Source organism: Nomascus leucogenys, chromosome 17, assembly GCF_006542625.1.
Source record: "Nomascus leucogenys isolate Asia chromosome 17, Asia_NLE_v1, whole genome shotgun sequence".
NCBI classification, from domain to species: Eukaryota; Metazoa; Chordata; class Mammalia; order Primates; family Hylobatidae; genus Nomascus; species Nomascus leucogenys.
In genome coordinates, this window is record NC_044397.1 from 4208053 (window position 1) to 4224061 (window position 16009).

A 16009-nucleotide genomic window follows, 5' to 3' on the forward strand; every position below is an offset into this window, starting at 1 on the left:
AGGGCTTTCTAAGAAATGGATAGAGGAGTCAGGCAGATGGAGACCAAAATATTACCTTTAGCCTATTGAAACTGTGGAAAATCTGGCATTAGGGTCTCTCAGCCAGGTGGGCTTGCTAACACCTTATTCCTGAATTTGACAGGTTCATTAAGTCTCAGGCAGGGCTAGAAGTCAGCAGTCCCTGCCCTGTGGTGGGGAGGAGCAGAAAATACGTGCCTTCTGTCAGCAGAGAGATCTCCAGAGTGGAGTACACTCAGATCCTCTCCCAAATTTCCACTCAGACAAGTCACCTCCTCCCTAGGATGGCCATGAGGGAAGCAATGAAGGAGGAGAAGTTTGTTGCTCTGATGGAGGCCCCTCCACTTGGAGCCAGAGACAGGGTGACATGAAACCCTAGAGTCTCCTGTTGGGAGTGCAAAATCACCTCTACAGCATCTCTGCCAATTGGCTCCTCAGCCTCTCTTGAAAATCGTCAGTGATGGAGACTCAGCACCATCCAAAGTAGCCCTTTCTATCTTCACACAGTTCTGTTGGTTAAAATGTTCTTTATGTTAATCTAAATTGTTCCTACAATTTCTACTTCTCCCTCTGGGGCTTCACATAATACATCTGATCCTTCTTCAAGGAGGTTACTTAAAGAAGGCAAGTATATCATATTGAGATTTAACTTCTCCAAGTTAAATACTTCCAGTCCCTCTTATTTGATCCTATATGTCCAAGGTTTTCCAACTGTTCAGCACCTGCTCACCTCTTTCTGGGCAAATTAAATTGGCTGAGTCAATTTCAAGGCATGGCACCCAACCAGCCACACTAAGAAATCACCTCTGTCATCACCACCATACAAGTGACTACTGTGGACACTCCCCTGAATGGGGATTTTATATTTACCATTGATAATATTACTCAGTGGCATAGGCACAATTGTTCCCCATTTGGAATTGGGGAAACTGAGGTTCGGAGAAGTTGTGACCTGCCCAGGACGACAGAATTAGCCAATGACTCACGACTGTCTCAAGCCATGTTTGTTCTGCTATAACCCACTGTTTTCAACACTAAGAGGTAAAGCAATGAGCAGCTGTCATGTTCACAACTACACCAAATGTCCTGCTTGTGGTCAGGTTCCAGGCCATGCTGAGGTTCAACGGGAGTGGGGGCCGGGCAGAGAGCTGAAAGAACACTCCGGCGGCTGTAAGCACGTGCAATGTAGTTTTATCCGGCAGCTCTCTCATCAGCAGCTTATGCTCGCTAGCCCTCTCACACTGTCCACCTTGTCTCAACTGTCTGCTCCGGCTGTGCGGCTCCTCTCAGCAGCCAGCTCTGCGGCTCCTGCTGCCCCCACGCCTTCAGCTGCACTCCCTGGCTTGCGAGGCCAGCTCTGTCAGGGTCTGCAGCTTAACTCTTTCTATCTGGGCACAAGTGAGTTCCTGGCTACCCCCTGCCCCACCTTCAAGGCAACAGGCTCTCCCTTACAGGGGTTGGTAGTGTTACTCTCTCTCTCTGGGCACACACATGAGCCATGCCATGCCGTACAGTGCCGAACCTAGCCCCGTGCGCAGCGTCAGCAGGGCAGTTATACCTTCTACAGACAATAATGGCATAGAGCCAAGGGATGGCCTTGCCGCGTTATGGCAACATGGCTGTGATAACAAGTGGAGTTCCACACCTGTGCTCTAAACTCGCTGAGTCACTCTGGATGTTTACCTTGGCCTATCCTTGATCAAAGCACAGGCATGTTCCTTACAGCGACCCACTTACAGACAGTGAAGTTGATGAGGCCCAGTAGAGAAGTGAGATCCTGTGGCTCTCCATCCACAGGGCTTGAGAGGAAGACAAGGGCAGGGGAGCCAGAGGGATCCTGAGCCCAAGGGCCCTTCTCCACCTAGATGTAGGCACTATGCCTTTTCGGCCCCGCAGTGACCCTGCCTTCTTGACTGGTGGAAATGACTCAGATCCAGGACACCTGGCCCAGCATCTTCCTCCCCCAACAAACCCAGAGGAGGGAGGCACACAGAGCAGCAGCATCTCCTGGCTTCTCACCAACCGGAAACCCCGAAACGCACAGCCACAGTTTTATCATGTTTATTTTAATATGTTTTAGGCAAACAGCTTCAATAGAAATGCTCATCTCTGAGTGCAGCTGAATAAAGCCCTCAGCTTTTCCCAGTGTTTGAGACAGAAAGGAAATCACATGTTAATAATTCATCAGAGGTCTTTGTGTGTGTCTGTGTGTGTGTGTCTGTGTGTGTCTAAGGCTACTGAGAACAAGTCTCATATTTCTCATTTATAGGTCTCTGATAACATCCGACAGAAATCCATTCTTAAGTGAAATATTGATAGGTTTATTCTGCCGTCTTAAGCGTGCCTCCTAAATTGTTGTAATTAAGGCTAGCAAAGAGGTGTGGCAGCAGAGAGGGCAGAGCAGGGATGCTGACGCTAGACCTGAGAATGCATACACACACACAAATCACACACGCTCACACAAACTGGCTGGAGATTAACAGTCAGCTACCCTGAACAGAGCTGATGGCTGGACTCCCAAAGAAGAGTCACAAAAAGGCAGCTTAGACTCCTGCTCCCAGATTGAAGCCTCTTCTCCATCCAAATCCACTTTGGATCTAAACCCTCTCACCCAACCCGTTATAGTGGTCGCATGATAATTTCAGTGGCCACAATGTTTGTCACTTGTGGACCAGCACTTCAGAAGACTCTGAGAACCGGGTCTTTAAGACAAGGAGATGCACATAGGGAAAAAGCTACAGTCCCTGCCCCAGGAAAGCCACTCCGGTGGTCTGCCCATGAGCCCTGCAGCCTTGGGGATGAGAGTGTTTGTGACTGTGGTTGGAGTGAGTCTTGGAGGGCAGTAAGGGATGGGAGACAAGGGACTGGGGAATGGAGCCTCAAGGAGATGTGGGCAGGCCAGGAAAGACAGGAATTAGTAACACAGGAACACACAGCAGGGAGTAAAAGAGATTCCTGTTTTCAAACTCTGGTTTACTGCTCCACAGCTCAGAGGGAAGAAAGGGCCTGAGAGCGTGTGTGAGTATTCCAGGGGGCCTGGCTCTGCTTGTTTGGAGCCTGAAGAGTTGTTTCTTTCATGTTCCTCTTCTATCTCCTTCTGACTGTGTGTTCCTCCTTCTCTCCCTCTTCCTTCCTTTCTCCTTCTCTCCATCCCTTTCTCCCCTCTCCTTCTTCTTCTTCCCATCATCCTACCTTCTTTTTTTATTATTTCTTTCCCAGGAAGAATCAGAAGCAACTGGTAAAAATTTATCAGAGAGGCTTTAATTAAAACATGAAACACTCAGCTGCAGCCCAAGCTCCTTTCCAGCACTCTGTCCTCTCAGCAGTTAATTATTTAAAGTAAAGTAATGCGGGTCCTGTTCTGTATATGAGATACCACACTAATGGAAGGTAATCATGCTATAGCACTGGCTCAGGGGAAACCTCAGTGGGCTGTTCCCTGGAGGACTCATTTGATACACCTGCTCAGGTGTCCCTTTCCTTCTAAGTCCCTAAGTGGAAGCAAGATGCCAGAGCACCCTTCTCCTAAAGACCCTTTCTCCCTACCTGAGAACTCTCCTTCTTAATTAGGAAATGCAAGAACTATAGAAGGAGTGGAGATAATGGGATCAAAGTGTGGTGATGGGGAAAGTATTCTTTTTAGATGACAGTGGCAAAAAGTGAGGAGAAATGGAACCTGCTTGTGGCGTGAAAATGGGGGCAGAATGTTATTATTGGTAAAACGCTTTCAGCAGTCAACACAACAGGACACACGCCAGAAGGGGAGGCTGTTGCTTTTCAGATTAGGGGGTTGGAATGAGAAATCGGGTCAGGGTAGTAAAAGAAATCAGACTTGGAGTAAAGTCTCCAGAGGAGCTGTGAGTGCTGATCATATGCATTCATTCATTCATCCATTTATTTATTCATTCATCAACTGTTTGTTATACACGAGCAACGTGCCAAGCACTGTGTAAGGCACTGGGGCCAAAGCTGCAAATGAACAGTCCCTGGCCTAAAGGGACAACCCAAGATCATAGCACCTGCATACAGCCTTGGTCTCTAGTCTATCTCCCTGAGACAGACACATGTCCTCAGCACTGCTATGGTGCAAAGGTCATCAGAGAATGACAGCTGTGGGAGGCATAGGGGTGGGCAGGACAAGATGGTTCCTTAGAACCATTCATCCTAAGACAGAGAGGTGCGCAGATGGCAGGGTGTCACACCTAGAAGGCCTTCAACACCGCTGGGTTAGTCCAAATGTCTTGGAAGACTGAACTCAGAGACAGGATGACACAAAGCCACACAGCTGGTCTATGACCAAACCGAGATCAATCAGGACAAGCCCTACAGACAAGAATTAAGGGGCAACATCACACAGAAGATATTGTCCACAATAATATACCTCTCAGACGCCCAGGAAGACCAGGTTCCCATATGTGCCCAGCACCTGGCAGGATGCCAGGCACATAGCAGGTGCTCACTCAGCGCTTACAGGGCATAAGGAGAGTGTCTGAGCCAGGCCACCTCCCTGGCCAACCTAGCTACATGCTTGAAGGCAGACCTGGAACCAGAAACTGTGGCATAGAGAGCATAGAGACGTTAAAGAAAAATGCACGTACCTAGTCCTCAATCCTCTGCCTGTGTGCACGCGCGCGCGTGTGTGTGTGTGTATGTGATCTTTGAAAAATATGACTACGTTTTTGGGGGAGTAGGGTGGGAAAGATTGACCTTACTTATGGTGCAGAGCACATGGAAGCATGGGAGAGGGAGAACTCAACAGATTTGGATCCAATTCTCATTTCAAACTCTTAGTTGCTGTGCAATCTTGTGCAAGTTACTAAACATTTTGAGCCTTGTTTGCCTCATTTGTAAAATGGGCATAATAAACCCTGTTATCTCCAGAAGGCACGAGGATTAGGGTGTGTGAAGAGCTGTGGCTGTGGTGCTGACCCACGCAAGGAGACTGATAAAAGATATCATGGCAGTTATCACCTTGGGCTGCTAGGACAAGAGCCAAGCGTCTTCTGAATAGGCACCACTCAAGTTGGAACAGGTGACCGAGGAGTTTCACAGACAGTGGGCAGACTGTCTGCGTTTTTCTTTTGTTTCTTTTTTTTCTACCGATAATTCACAAATGCAATCATTTGCTTGAGGATAACTGGGAATGAACTCACATTTCCCAGCATGAGGCATAAAAAGTGAAAAATGCAAGAGGAAAAGAAACATCATACCCTTCAGTTTCAAATTTGCACAGCACATTCTCACCTATATCATCTCTCTACTCCAGCTTTCTAGCCTCCATCTCCCGAAGAGCCAAGAAGGCATGGTGCAGGGTCTGTGGATCCCCGAAAGGATATGTTGTCTTTCTGTTCATTTTTCTGAAGACAGTCTGTAGCTTTCCTGAAGACTCCCCACCCTCAAGGAATCCTCAGCCTGAACAAAGAAGACACAGCCCTGCATCAGGGAGCCCTAGCCTGAGGGGGAAGCACAGCCCTGCATCAGGGAGCCCCAGTCTGAGGGGGAAGCACAGCCCTGCCCTCAGGGAGCCCCAGTCTGAGGCCAAGCAATGTGTGCCCACTGAGCCGTGGGCACTGGAGAGAGATATGACAAAGGCAGGGTCCAAGCGGAGGACTCAGGGCCAGGCCTGCACCCGCGCTCCCCGCCCTCCTCTGCAGCCCTCCAAACTTGAAGGCATGTGCTAAATTCAGGCAGCACATAGTTGCAGACCCTCAGCAAGCAATTAGTATTCTAAACATGAAATTAATTTGTCCTACAAATATGAGAACCTAGCAATTTGTTTCACTTTTATTTTATTGTCAGATAGGATTCATTTTCTACATGATTTTATGGTTGGATAGGATTCATTAAAAATTTTTCTCCAACTACTTCTCTTTAAAAAAAAAAATCCCTTTTCTGTGCAGCCAGAGGATGAGCTAGCCTTAGCTTCTCCTTTTAATACTCCAAATAAGTGCCCATTTCCACGCAAGGTCCCTTGCTATAGCCGCAGGTTGTGCACCTCAGTTTCACTTTAATTTCCAACTCTGAAGAGCCCGCTACCAAAATGGAGATAAATCTTTCTGGAAGCTCCTGCAATGGGACCTTTGATAATGGAGCGGTCAGGACAGTTATGGCTCTGATGCTTCTCTGTGTTATTTACTGACAGCGTGATCCTCACTCAATAACAACTATCATTTATTTAGCGCCCACCTGGGCTAGATGCTGGGCTGGGTCACTTAAATTCATTACCTGCTCTCCCTTCAACCTCTGCCTGTGCCCTCCTTACCATCAGATCACTGCAAACAGACCCCCTAAGGGTATGCTCAGCCCTGTCTGAATAGAACCCAAAAATGCCAACCCTAGCCTATCTTCCAAAGCTGCTTCAGCTTTCACCATAGTCTCTGCTTTGTCTGGTGTCCTGCTCACTGACCTCAGCTGTACTCTCAGAACTAGGCCCCTGCATATCTCTACTTTTATTATATAAGCAGGCACTTGGGCTTGATCTCCCTCATCAGACTAGATAATGAGGCTGTACATCCTCCATCAGATCGGCACAGGCTAGCTCTCCCTCTCAGACTGGGTGAGGTGAGACTAGACTCTCCCTGAGGCCAGGGAGTGTCTCCCCGCTCAGACAAGGATCGTACTACCAAGACTGGCAGGATCAGAGTGTCAGGGTCACTCCTTCCCACACAGGGCAGTTCACCTTGTCACATTTTCTCACTGTATGACTTCTCTTTTTATAGCACAGACCCCAACCATAATTAATCATCTGCATAATTGTCTATTTAGCATCTATCTTCCCCTCTGGGCTATAAGGTTTGGGCAGACACGGACAAGACTGGCCTGCTCACTGCCACATCTCAGCACCTGTCACACTCTCTGGCACAAAGAGGTCCCCCCTAACTGTCTGATAAATGGACAAATAAAAGAATGAAGTGCTCCAGACACACACACTGTCATAGAGGACTCAGGGCTCAGAACTCACATGTCTGTCAGGGCTAGATAAATTTCCTAAAGAATGCTGGATTATCTCATAGGGTTCTCCCAACAGCTCTATGAGATGGGCACTCAAAGGCAAGGCAGTGGAAGGGTAAGAAGCAAGACCACCTGGATCTGGAGCTCACTTTTGCTCCTCACCAGCTTGTGATCTTGGGGAAGTTTTTAAATTTCTCTGTACCTTGATTGCTCCATCTGTACAAACGGGAATAATAATAGATGTGCCTTAATTTCATGGGCCAGACCCACTCTAGCCTCAGGGTCTTTGCATTCTTTAGGACAGGGACCCAGAGCACTCAAGTTATGACCATGATGTGTTATAAACACACCTTTGCCACCAGTCACTTCCACCTTGGACAACACCTAGACAGTGGGTGTTTCTACCTGATCCAGGGTTAAAGAATAAGGGACTAGCTTAGTCTATGTCCTTTGAGAAACAGATGCCAAGAATATAAGAGAGAATAACATAGACGTGGATTGCATAATACATGTAAAGCACTCAGAACAGTGCTTAGCACACAGTAGGCATTCAATTAGTGTTAGCTACTATTACTACCATTATTAGCATCACCTTTGTGCAGACGTGGAAACTAAGGATTCAAGAGGCTAATTAACTTGCCCAAGGTTCCAGGGCTAATCGATGGGCAAGCAGGGCTATGAATTTTGAGTTTGGACTCCTGGTCTGGAACTCTAGTGGCCATCAGACTTCCTTCTCTTCTAGGATACAGCAGTTGGGCAATGCTCATTAAGAAGCATTGGAAGGGGTCTTAGGAGGAAACAAGCCACTTCTGATGTTACAGCCTTGGAGAAATTAACCAACAAGGGCTAAATTCTGCTTCTGATGGGCAAGAGGAGGAGCGATAAGAAGAAAACCATGAAAAGGCTGAGTCCTGGCCTCCAGGAAAGACTACTGTGCTTTAGGCTGAGAATGATGTCCCAGGATTGCCACAAGACCCTACAGGATCTGGCCCCCTCAACTCTCTGAACTCAGCTACTATGACTCTCTGCCTTAATTCCATGGGCCAGACCCACTCCAGCCTCAGGGTCTTTGCATTCTTTAGGACAGGGACCTGGCAATCAAGTTACGATCATCATGAGTTATAAACACATGTTTGCTACCAGTCACTTCCATCTTGGACAATGCCTAGACAGTGAGCATCTCTGCCTGATCCAGGGGTTGGAGAATAAGGGACTGGATTAGTCTATGTCCCCTGAGAAATATATGCCAGGAATACAAGACAGAAGATATGCCTGTGAGTAAAAATAGGGAAAAGGCTGGAAGACGCTGGGAGAACTGTCAAATTACAGTGCTGGTCTGACCCCTGTAGAGGAGAGTGGGAAGGAAGGAAGATTGAGTGAAAAAAATCTTAGTCTCAATGCAGTTTGAAGAAAGTTAGACTAGTGGGGTAAGGCCAGTGTGGGTTGTCAGGGGAGAGAGTTAAACCAAAGCCAAAGTCTCCCCTTCCCATCTGGCAGGAATGGGTCTGCCTTAAGGTTCTAGCCATTGTCCCATTCAGTCAGTGGCTGGAAGCAGCCAGGGAGAAGCATGGCCTTAGCTCCAACATGGCAGTGGGTTCAGAGCTCAGCAGCTGGGGCTGTCAGGCAGTTATGCTCCCTGCAGAAGATCTGGGAGGTGCAATTTCATGACTGCCACAAGCCAGACCCCTGCCTCTGAGAAGCCCATCTCAGAAGTTTTGTCATCCAACACACTCCCTGCCTCCAGTGCCCTGTCAAGTGAGGTGGCCTGAGATTCCCTCCCTGAGGCACCACCAGGCATCAATGCTAGAGATAGGATGAACACACTGGGCCATCTGTTTCTGGCCACAGGTCAGCCTCCAAGGGCCTCGCTAAAAAAACTCAGTGTCACCCCAGGGGATGGCTGGGGCTTCCACCTCCAGAGACAATGGTCCCTAGGCCTGGGTTCTGTTTTCAAGTTTCCTTTAGGAGACCTTTCTGTCAGGTCTTCTGTGGCACAGGCCCAATCAGTTTACCACGATGGGGAAATATCAGGGTCCAGGTGCCGAGAACTCAGCAGGCCTCAGCGTCAGTCAGCATCTGCTGCGACCGGCCTATCCTCTCTCCACAGGGAGGTTTCAGTACCTCCTCACTGGTCACTGTGAGGCTTAAACAGGAGAAGGCGGCTGAAAATAACCAGCTAAGAGACAGGCTCCCCACAGACCCTCCTGCTAGGGGGCCTCCCTGCCTGCTTCTCTCACATCTCTGATCTTATGCTCTCCGGCAGACATGCTGCCTCTGATGCCAACGCAATTTGCTGGTTACATAACATGCGTCTTCACTGGTGGCAAGTCTCACTCACTGGAGAGGTTCCAAATTAATAATCTATTATTCATGCCATCCACAGTCTTTCTCCACAGACAACCTCAAAAGGAAAGAAAAGCTATATGCAAAGAAAAAGAGAGGGGAAGGCCATCCTTGGAACCAAGCAGGGCCTGAGAGCTAATATCTTCTGAAGGCATAGAGACCAGGACAGGTGCTCGGCAGGGGCCACTGACCTCACAGAGCCCTTCAAGTGTCTCAGAGGAGTTTCTGTTCTTTGTTTTTTTGAGACCCAACATCATCAGCAGAAGAATCAGGGAGGGAAACAGCTCTTAGAGCCTGAGGAGCTCCTGGGGGATCTCAGAACCAGGCTAGGTCGATTAAGCCTCCCTGACCTGTGACATCACTACAGCTCCCACGTGAAGACCCCTTCCTAGATACTGAGGTGGGGCTGGTAGACAAGAAATATAAACAGGGAGGAGACAGACCCACAGACTCCCACAGTCTCCCAGTCTACCTGATTTCTACCAGAGTCTGTGGGACTGTCTCCTCCCTGTTTATATTTCTTGTCCACCAGCTCCAATCTATGGTGCCCCGGTCCAAGGGGAGACACGCTCCTGTCCTCAGAGAGACCCAGTCTGAGGTGAGACGCAACTCCGTCCTCCGGGAGCCCCAGTCTGAGGGGAGGCGCAGCCCCATCCTAAGGAAGCCCCAGTCTGAGGGAATGAAAAAGCCTTCGCAAAATTATAACTGAGGAAATTAAGACAGTGAAAGAAATCATGCCTGACTGACTCCATCTTGCTTCTAGCCTTTCAGCTGTCCCTGTTCATCCCTGGGCGTAGGCCGAACTAACTTTGGGAAGGAGTTCAGTTCATGGTTTGACTCTGAAACAAAATTGAAAACAGCCCTTTCCCGAAAAGACCCCCTTCTTGCCTGGGGACCACTTTTGCACAACTAAAAATTAGCTACAAGATTAGAAATTATAATTTAGGGGTCCTTCAGCCTCTGGCTCCAAGAGTCTAAACCTCCCCAAATTGCTCCTGGGGATAACATTGCTATTGTAAAACCTAAGATCAGTGCTTGAGATACTTTGCAGACCCTGCACTCAGTGAATCAGTTGACAACCACTTCTGCCATCCCACAGCAACAGAAGACAGCAGTAAAACTTCATTTCAACCCCTTATGAGTCTATCTCCAACCTGACCAATCAGCACTCCCCACTTTCCAAGCCCCTACCAGCCAAATTATCTTTAAAGACTCTGATCCCTGAATGCTAGGGGAGACTTATTTGAGTAATAATATAACTCTGGCCTGCCGCACAGCCAGCTCTACATGAATTACTCTTTTTCCATTGCAATTCCCTTGTCTTGATAAATTGGTTCTGTCTGGGCAAGGTGAACCCCTTGGGCAGCTATAGGGAGATGCGGCCCTGTCCTCAGGGAGCCCCAGTCTGAGGGAGACACAGCCCTGTCCTCAGGGGTCCCCAGTCTGAGGGAGATGCAGCCCTGTCCTCAGGGAGCCCCAGTCTGAGGGGAGACACAGCCCCATCCTCAGGGGGCCCCAGTCTGAAGGAGACACAGTTCCATCCTCAGGAAGCCCCAGTTTTAGGGGACACACAGCCCCATCCTCAGGGACCCCCAGTCTGAGGGAGACACAGCCTCGTCCTCAGGGAGCCTCAGTCTGAGGGGAGACACAGCCTCGTCCTCAGGGAGCCCCAGCCTGAGGGGACACACAGTCCCAACCTCAGGGATCCCAAGTCCGTTAAGAGATAAAACTCCTTCCCTCAGGAGGCTCCTATTCTAAAGAAAGAAACACAGAACCTATTCCCTCAGACTCTGAAGACACATTTTTCTGTGTGCAACAGGGAAAATATTTCTATTAATCTTATATTAGACTTTTATAAATCTTAGATTATATTTCAATCTAACCTTAGCTAGAAGAAAAGGGTGAAAAGCTGGAAAAGACATCTAGAATACTCCTTTTAAAGTTTCAGGGAAAATCTTAAGGACTCATTTGTAAGTATTACAGTTTCACATAGTGGAAAATGATGGAAAATGATGCTGTAGTTTTCAGCTGAACATGCCAAATGGAACACATTCATTTTTTAGCTCTGATCTCTCTCAAAAGTCTAAAATGTGAGTAAAGGAAGACATAAATATAATAGAGATAATTATTAACTTTATGGAATTAAAAATAGTCCAAAAAAGAAAATGTTATCATCTATGGCTGTTTTCTAAACAGCATTTATGGAATCATAAATGCTAAAGTGAACATTAAATACTAATTTTTTTATCACAAAAATTGTGGTAAAGCCATATTGGGAGACTCTTGGGAAGCACACTTATGTTGTCAGAGGCATGATAGGAGGACTGATATACGAATGCTAAAAGCTCAAATGCCATGGTACGCAATCATCAGAGAAGGTCTGAAAGTAAAAAATCAAGAAAGAGCCAATAACATGGAAATGAATACCAGAGGAAGGAGCTAAAGAGTGGAAGGGTTGCTCCTGAGGAGGAGAATTCTGGATGGGAAGGTTGCACCTGAGCACTGGTCTTTTACATTCGAAAACCATTTGACTTAAATATATGTAAAACTGTGATTAAAATTAAAATGAATGTGTTCGTTCATGAAAGGAAGACGCTGTCAAGTCTTTGCTACCTGGAGGACAATAGGTGCCATGTTGTTAACCAATCAGTAGATAATATATCAAAACAGCGTCAGAGGAAGGAGACCAGCTGGGTGCTGTTGCCACAGTCCTAGTGAGAGGTAATGAGAATCTCATGGCTGGTCCTGCCTGAGCATGACAGAGCAGCGTCCAGAGCTGACTGCAGCCTAGAAACGGGAGCCACAGACATTCTCAAAGTGAAAAATCCACTGGGTCCAGTATGACCTCCTGACAATCTAGGCTTTTAATATCATCAAGAAGCAAACTGCTTTTCTTTTGTTCAGCCCTTTACAGTTTACAAAGCCCTTTCACATGCATCATGTGAAATGTCAGCTTTGGGCCCTGTCTTAGTCCTTTTGTGCTGCTATAACAAAATACCTAAGATTGGATAGTTAGTTTATAAACAAGAGAAGTTTATTGCTCACAGGTCTAGAGGCCGGGTAGTCCAAGATCAAAGTGTGAGCAGATTAGTGTCTGGTGAGGGCTGGCTCTCTGCTCCAGAGACGGCATCTTCTACCTGTCCTCACAAGGCTGGAAGAGGGAAACAAGCTCCCTCAGGCCTTTTCATGAGGGCACTCATCCCATTCATGAGGGCAGAGCCTTTCTGATCTAATCATCCCCTAAAGAAACCCCTCTTAATACTATGATATTGGGGATTAGATTTCAATATATGAATTTGGGAGGGACACGTTCAGACCACTGCAGGCCCTATCAGTCCTACAATATTCTCCTTTTTCAGCCTTAAAAATAGGGCTTAGAAAATAAACCAGTTAAAGGATAAAAATAGGTATGTCTATGGCCCTTAAACCTGGTGACATCTTGGGATCACCTAAACAGCTTAAAAAATATTCATGCCTGAACCCTACACAACTGAATTTGACGTTTTGTGACGGTTTGAAGTCCCTTCAGATGATTCTTGTGTCCCGCATGAGGCTGCCTCTTTTACTCCTTAGCTAATCCAACCTCACATCCCAGTACTCAACACACATTTTTCCACAGACATCAGGGAAGGCTAGGTAATCTGCAAGAACAAGAACCACCAAGATTTCAGTGGCTTAAAGACAAAGATTGATTCATCACTCACCCGAAGTCCACCGTGGGTCCAGCAACTTTCCAGGGCAGCTGTTCTCCACATGATGGCTCAATGTCCTTGATCCTTCCTCTCAACCTACACGTCCACGGTGGTCATGGCTGCAGAAAAAAGCACTGAAGACACTTGCACTGCCAATCAAACGCTTCAGCCTGTAGGTGAAACACATCACTTCCAATTGGAACCTGTTGGCTACATGTAGTCATATCACCCCACATGATAGCAAGTGTGGGAGTGGGGGAAGTATTTCTCTCAAGTGCCCCAAAATAGAGGAAAGCTGGGTATAGATAAACACTAGTAACATCTACAAGCCTCTTCATGCCACCTGTGCTATGCTTGCTGCTCCCTACATGGCAATCCCCTGTCCTCTCCATTCTCCCCATCCTTACTACTCTTTAATGCCTGGCTGAAACCTCAGCCCCTCCTTGAAGTGTTCAACCAAATCTTTCTGCACTGATCCCCTAGACCTGCCATTAACAGTTCTCATTATCTGTGGGGTACATTTTGGCACTTGTAGTTCATTAAGCATTTTCAGTCTTTACATTTCTTCTATTGATAATAACTTAATCTCATGCATTTGGGGCAAAGTAGCAAGAGGTACTGTTGTTCTCACCAAAAGAGACAAATGTATCAGAAAAGTGGGAGGGATGCGCACCTAGGGAGTGAGCTCTGTGACTTCTGAGCATTTGCATATCTCCAAAATGGAGAGCTAGAGGAGGTGCAAGTGGACCTGGGAACTTTGAAGATGTTGTTTCCAAAAGTTCGTTATCCTGAGAAGCTTAGGCTAAAAAATTGTACACCAGTAAAGAGAATTGGGCATTTCCACAGGAGAAGGATGACCTTATGACAATTAGAACTACTAATTGTCTTAATGAAGGAATAAGAAATATTTCAAAAAGCCACAGGTTGCATGGAAAGCCCATCACTTAGCCCAGGACTTAAAAATACATGCACAAAAGATGGGAGGTGAAGGACATTACTTCTCCTGAGCTTCCATTGCACCCGGAACAGATGGGGTCCCTGCAGTTTCCACAGGCTCTTGTACCTTTCTGCTGACATTGCCACTTATTTATTTTTATTTAACAGACATATAACATTTACTATGTAGCAGGCACTATTACATGTTCTTTATAAACATTAACTCATTTAACCTCATTACAACCATATGTGGGTTATAGTCCCCCTTATTCCCTTTACAAATGAGAAAACCAAGTTTAAGTATATTGCACAAGATTACTGCTAGCAAAAGGCAGAGCCACGAACCCCTTCAGAACAAGGGCATATATTTATATGCCCAGAAACTAACAATAGCAAGCACATAGGAAACATTTAAATGCCTTTCAAATAAATGAATGTGGTCTCGTTTCCCTCTGAAGCCAGACTACCTGGGTTCAAGTCCTTCTACCACTTGCTAACTGTTTGAACCTGGGCAGGTTATTCACTTCTCTGCAACTCTGCCTTCTCACCTGTATTACAGGGGATAATAAGAGGCCTCACAGGGTTGTTGTGAGGATTAAGAAAATTAAAAATATATATAGTACATCTAAAAGTTTAGCACCATCCTGGAACAAAGTAAGCACTCAGGAAAATGTTAGTTATTATCATTTCACATGCTATATCTTAGCTCATCAAACTAAAAACTCCTGTAAATCCATAGTAACCATTTACTTTCATACCTGAAACTAGAATGTGGTAGGCATCCTAAATATTATCCTAAAATTTGGATATTGCTATTACTGCTACATAACAAAATTCAGCAACTTAAAACAACACACATTTACTTTCCTACAGTTCTTGTGGGTCAGGAATGCAAGCCGAGCTTAACCTGGTCTTCTGCTCATGGTGTCTCACAAGTATGTAATCAAGATGTTAGCCAGGGCTGTTGTCTCATCTGAAGGCTCAATTGAGAAAGGACCTGATTCCAAGTTCACTCTGTGATTATTGGCAGGATTCTGTTTTTTCATGGCTGTTGGACTGATGGTCTCAGCTCCTTGCTGCCCATTGTGTGGTGGTGGCCCTCGGCTTCTTCCCACCTGGGCCCTTATAGCTCATTCATCATAGCAAGTTCATCAAGACCCAGGAAGAGTGAGAGAATGCAAACAAGAAGAAAGTCGTAATTATTCTGTAACTGAATCATGGAATTAACACCCCATCACTTTTGTCATATTCTATTAGTTAGAAGCAAGCCATTCTCTAGGTTCTGCTCACACTTAAGGGAGGGGTTTACACAAGGGCATGGATACCAGGAGGTGAAATTAGAGGCCTATGTCAGAAGCTGCTGACCACAGGGCTCAAACATCCAAGAGGCAGCTTTGCTTTAGATGACAGTGGGCAAGGTAGAGACGTTGATGTTTGGGGTTCTGATTCTACTTCTGCCTCTAGGGTCTTTTCAAACCCTCCTGGGGCCTCAGTTTCCACTCCTGTAAAATGAGCAACCTAGACTAGGAGATGCCTCTGGTGCCTTTTATCCAGCACACTGGAGTTCTAGGTTTAAAAAAAAAAATTACCAGATCTTAATTCAATTAAGCTCATGAAGTTAGATTTCTCTACACTCTTGGAAAGCTGCCAGGTACACAATTATCTGAGTCCCTTCTTGATGGAGGTGAAAGGTGAATCTCTGCCTTCCTCTCCACTAGCCATGCTGCCCCACCATACCAGCACTGGTGGAAGGAAGGAAGTAGGGCAGGCAGAGTCCTTGGGAAAGGGAAGGTCCCAAGTGTTTCCATTTACCTTCCTCCTACCTCCTGGCCCTGAATTGCTCTGGAGGCTATTTGATGCAGGCTGGCATCAAACCCTCGGTGAGATGAAAGGCCCTTTCGAGGTGCATAATTCAGAGCAGCAAGTCCTGCACAGAGCATGTGGTTAGAATAAATGTGTGTCCCTGAGGCTGAAAACGGCTCTGCAGCATGGCAAGCTCCTGCACACTCCCCTTGTAATTCTTCTTATCTCCCCTCCCACCACTCATTTCCTTCCCTCTGATGGCTCAG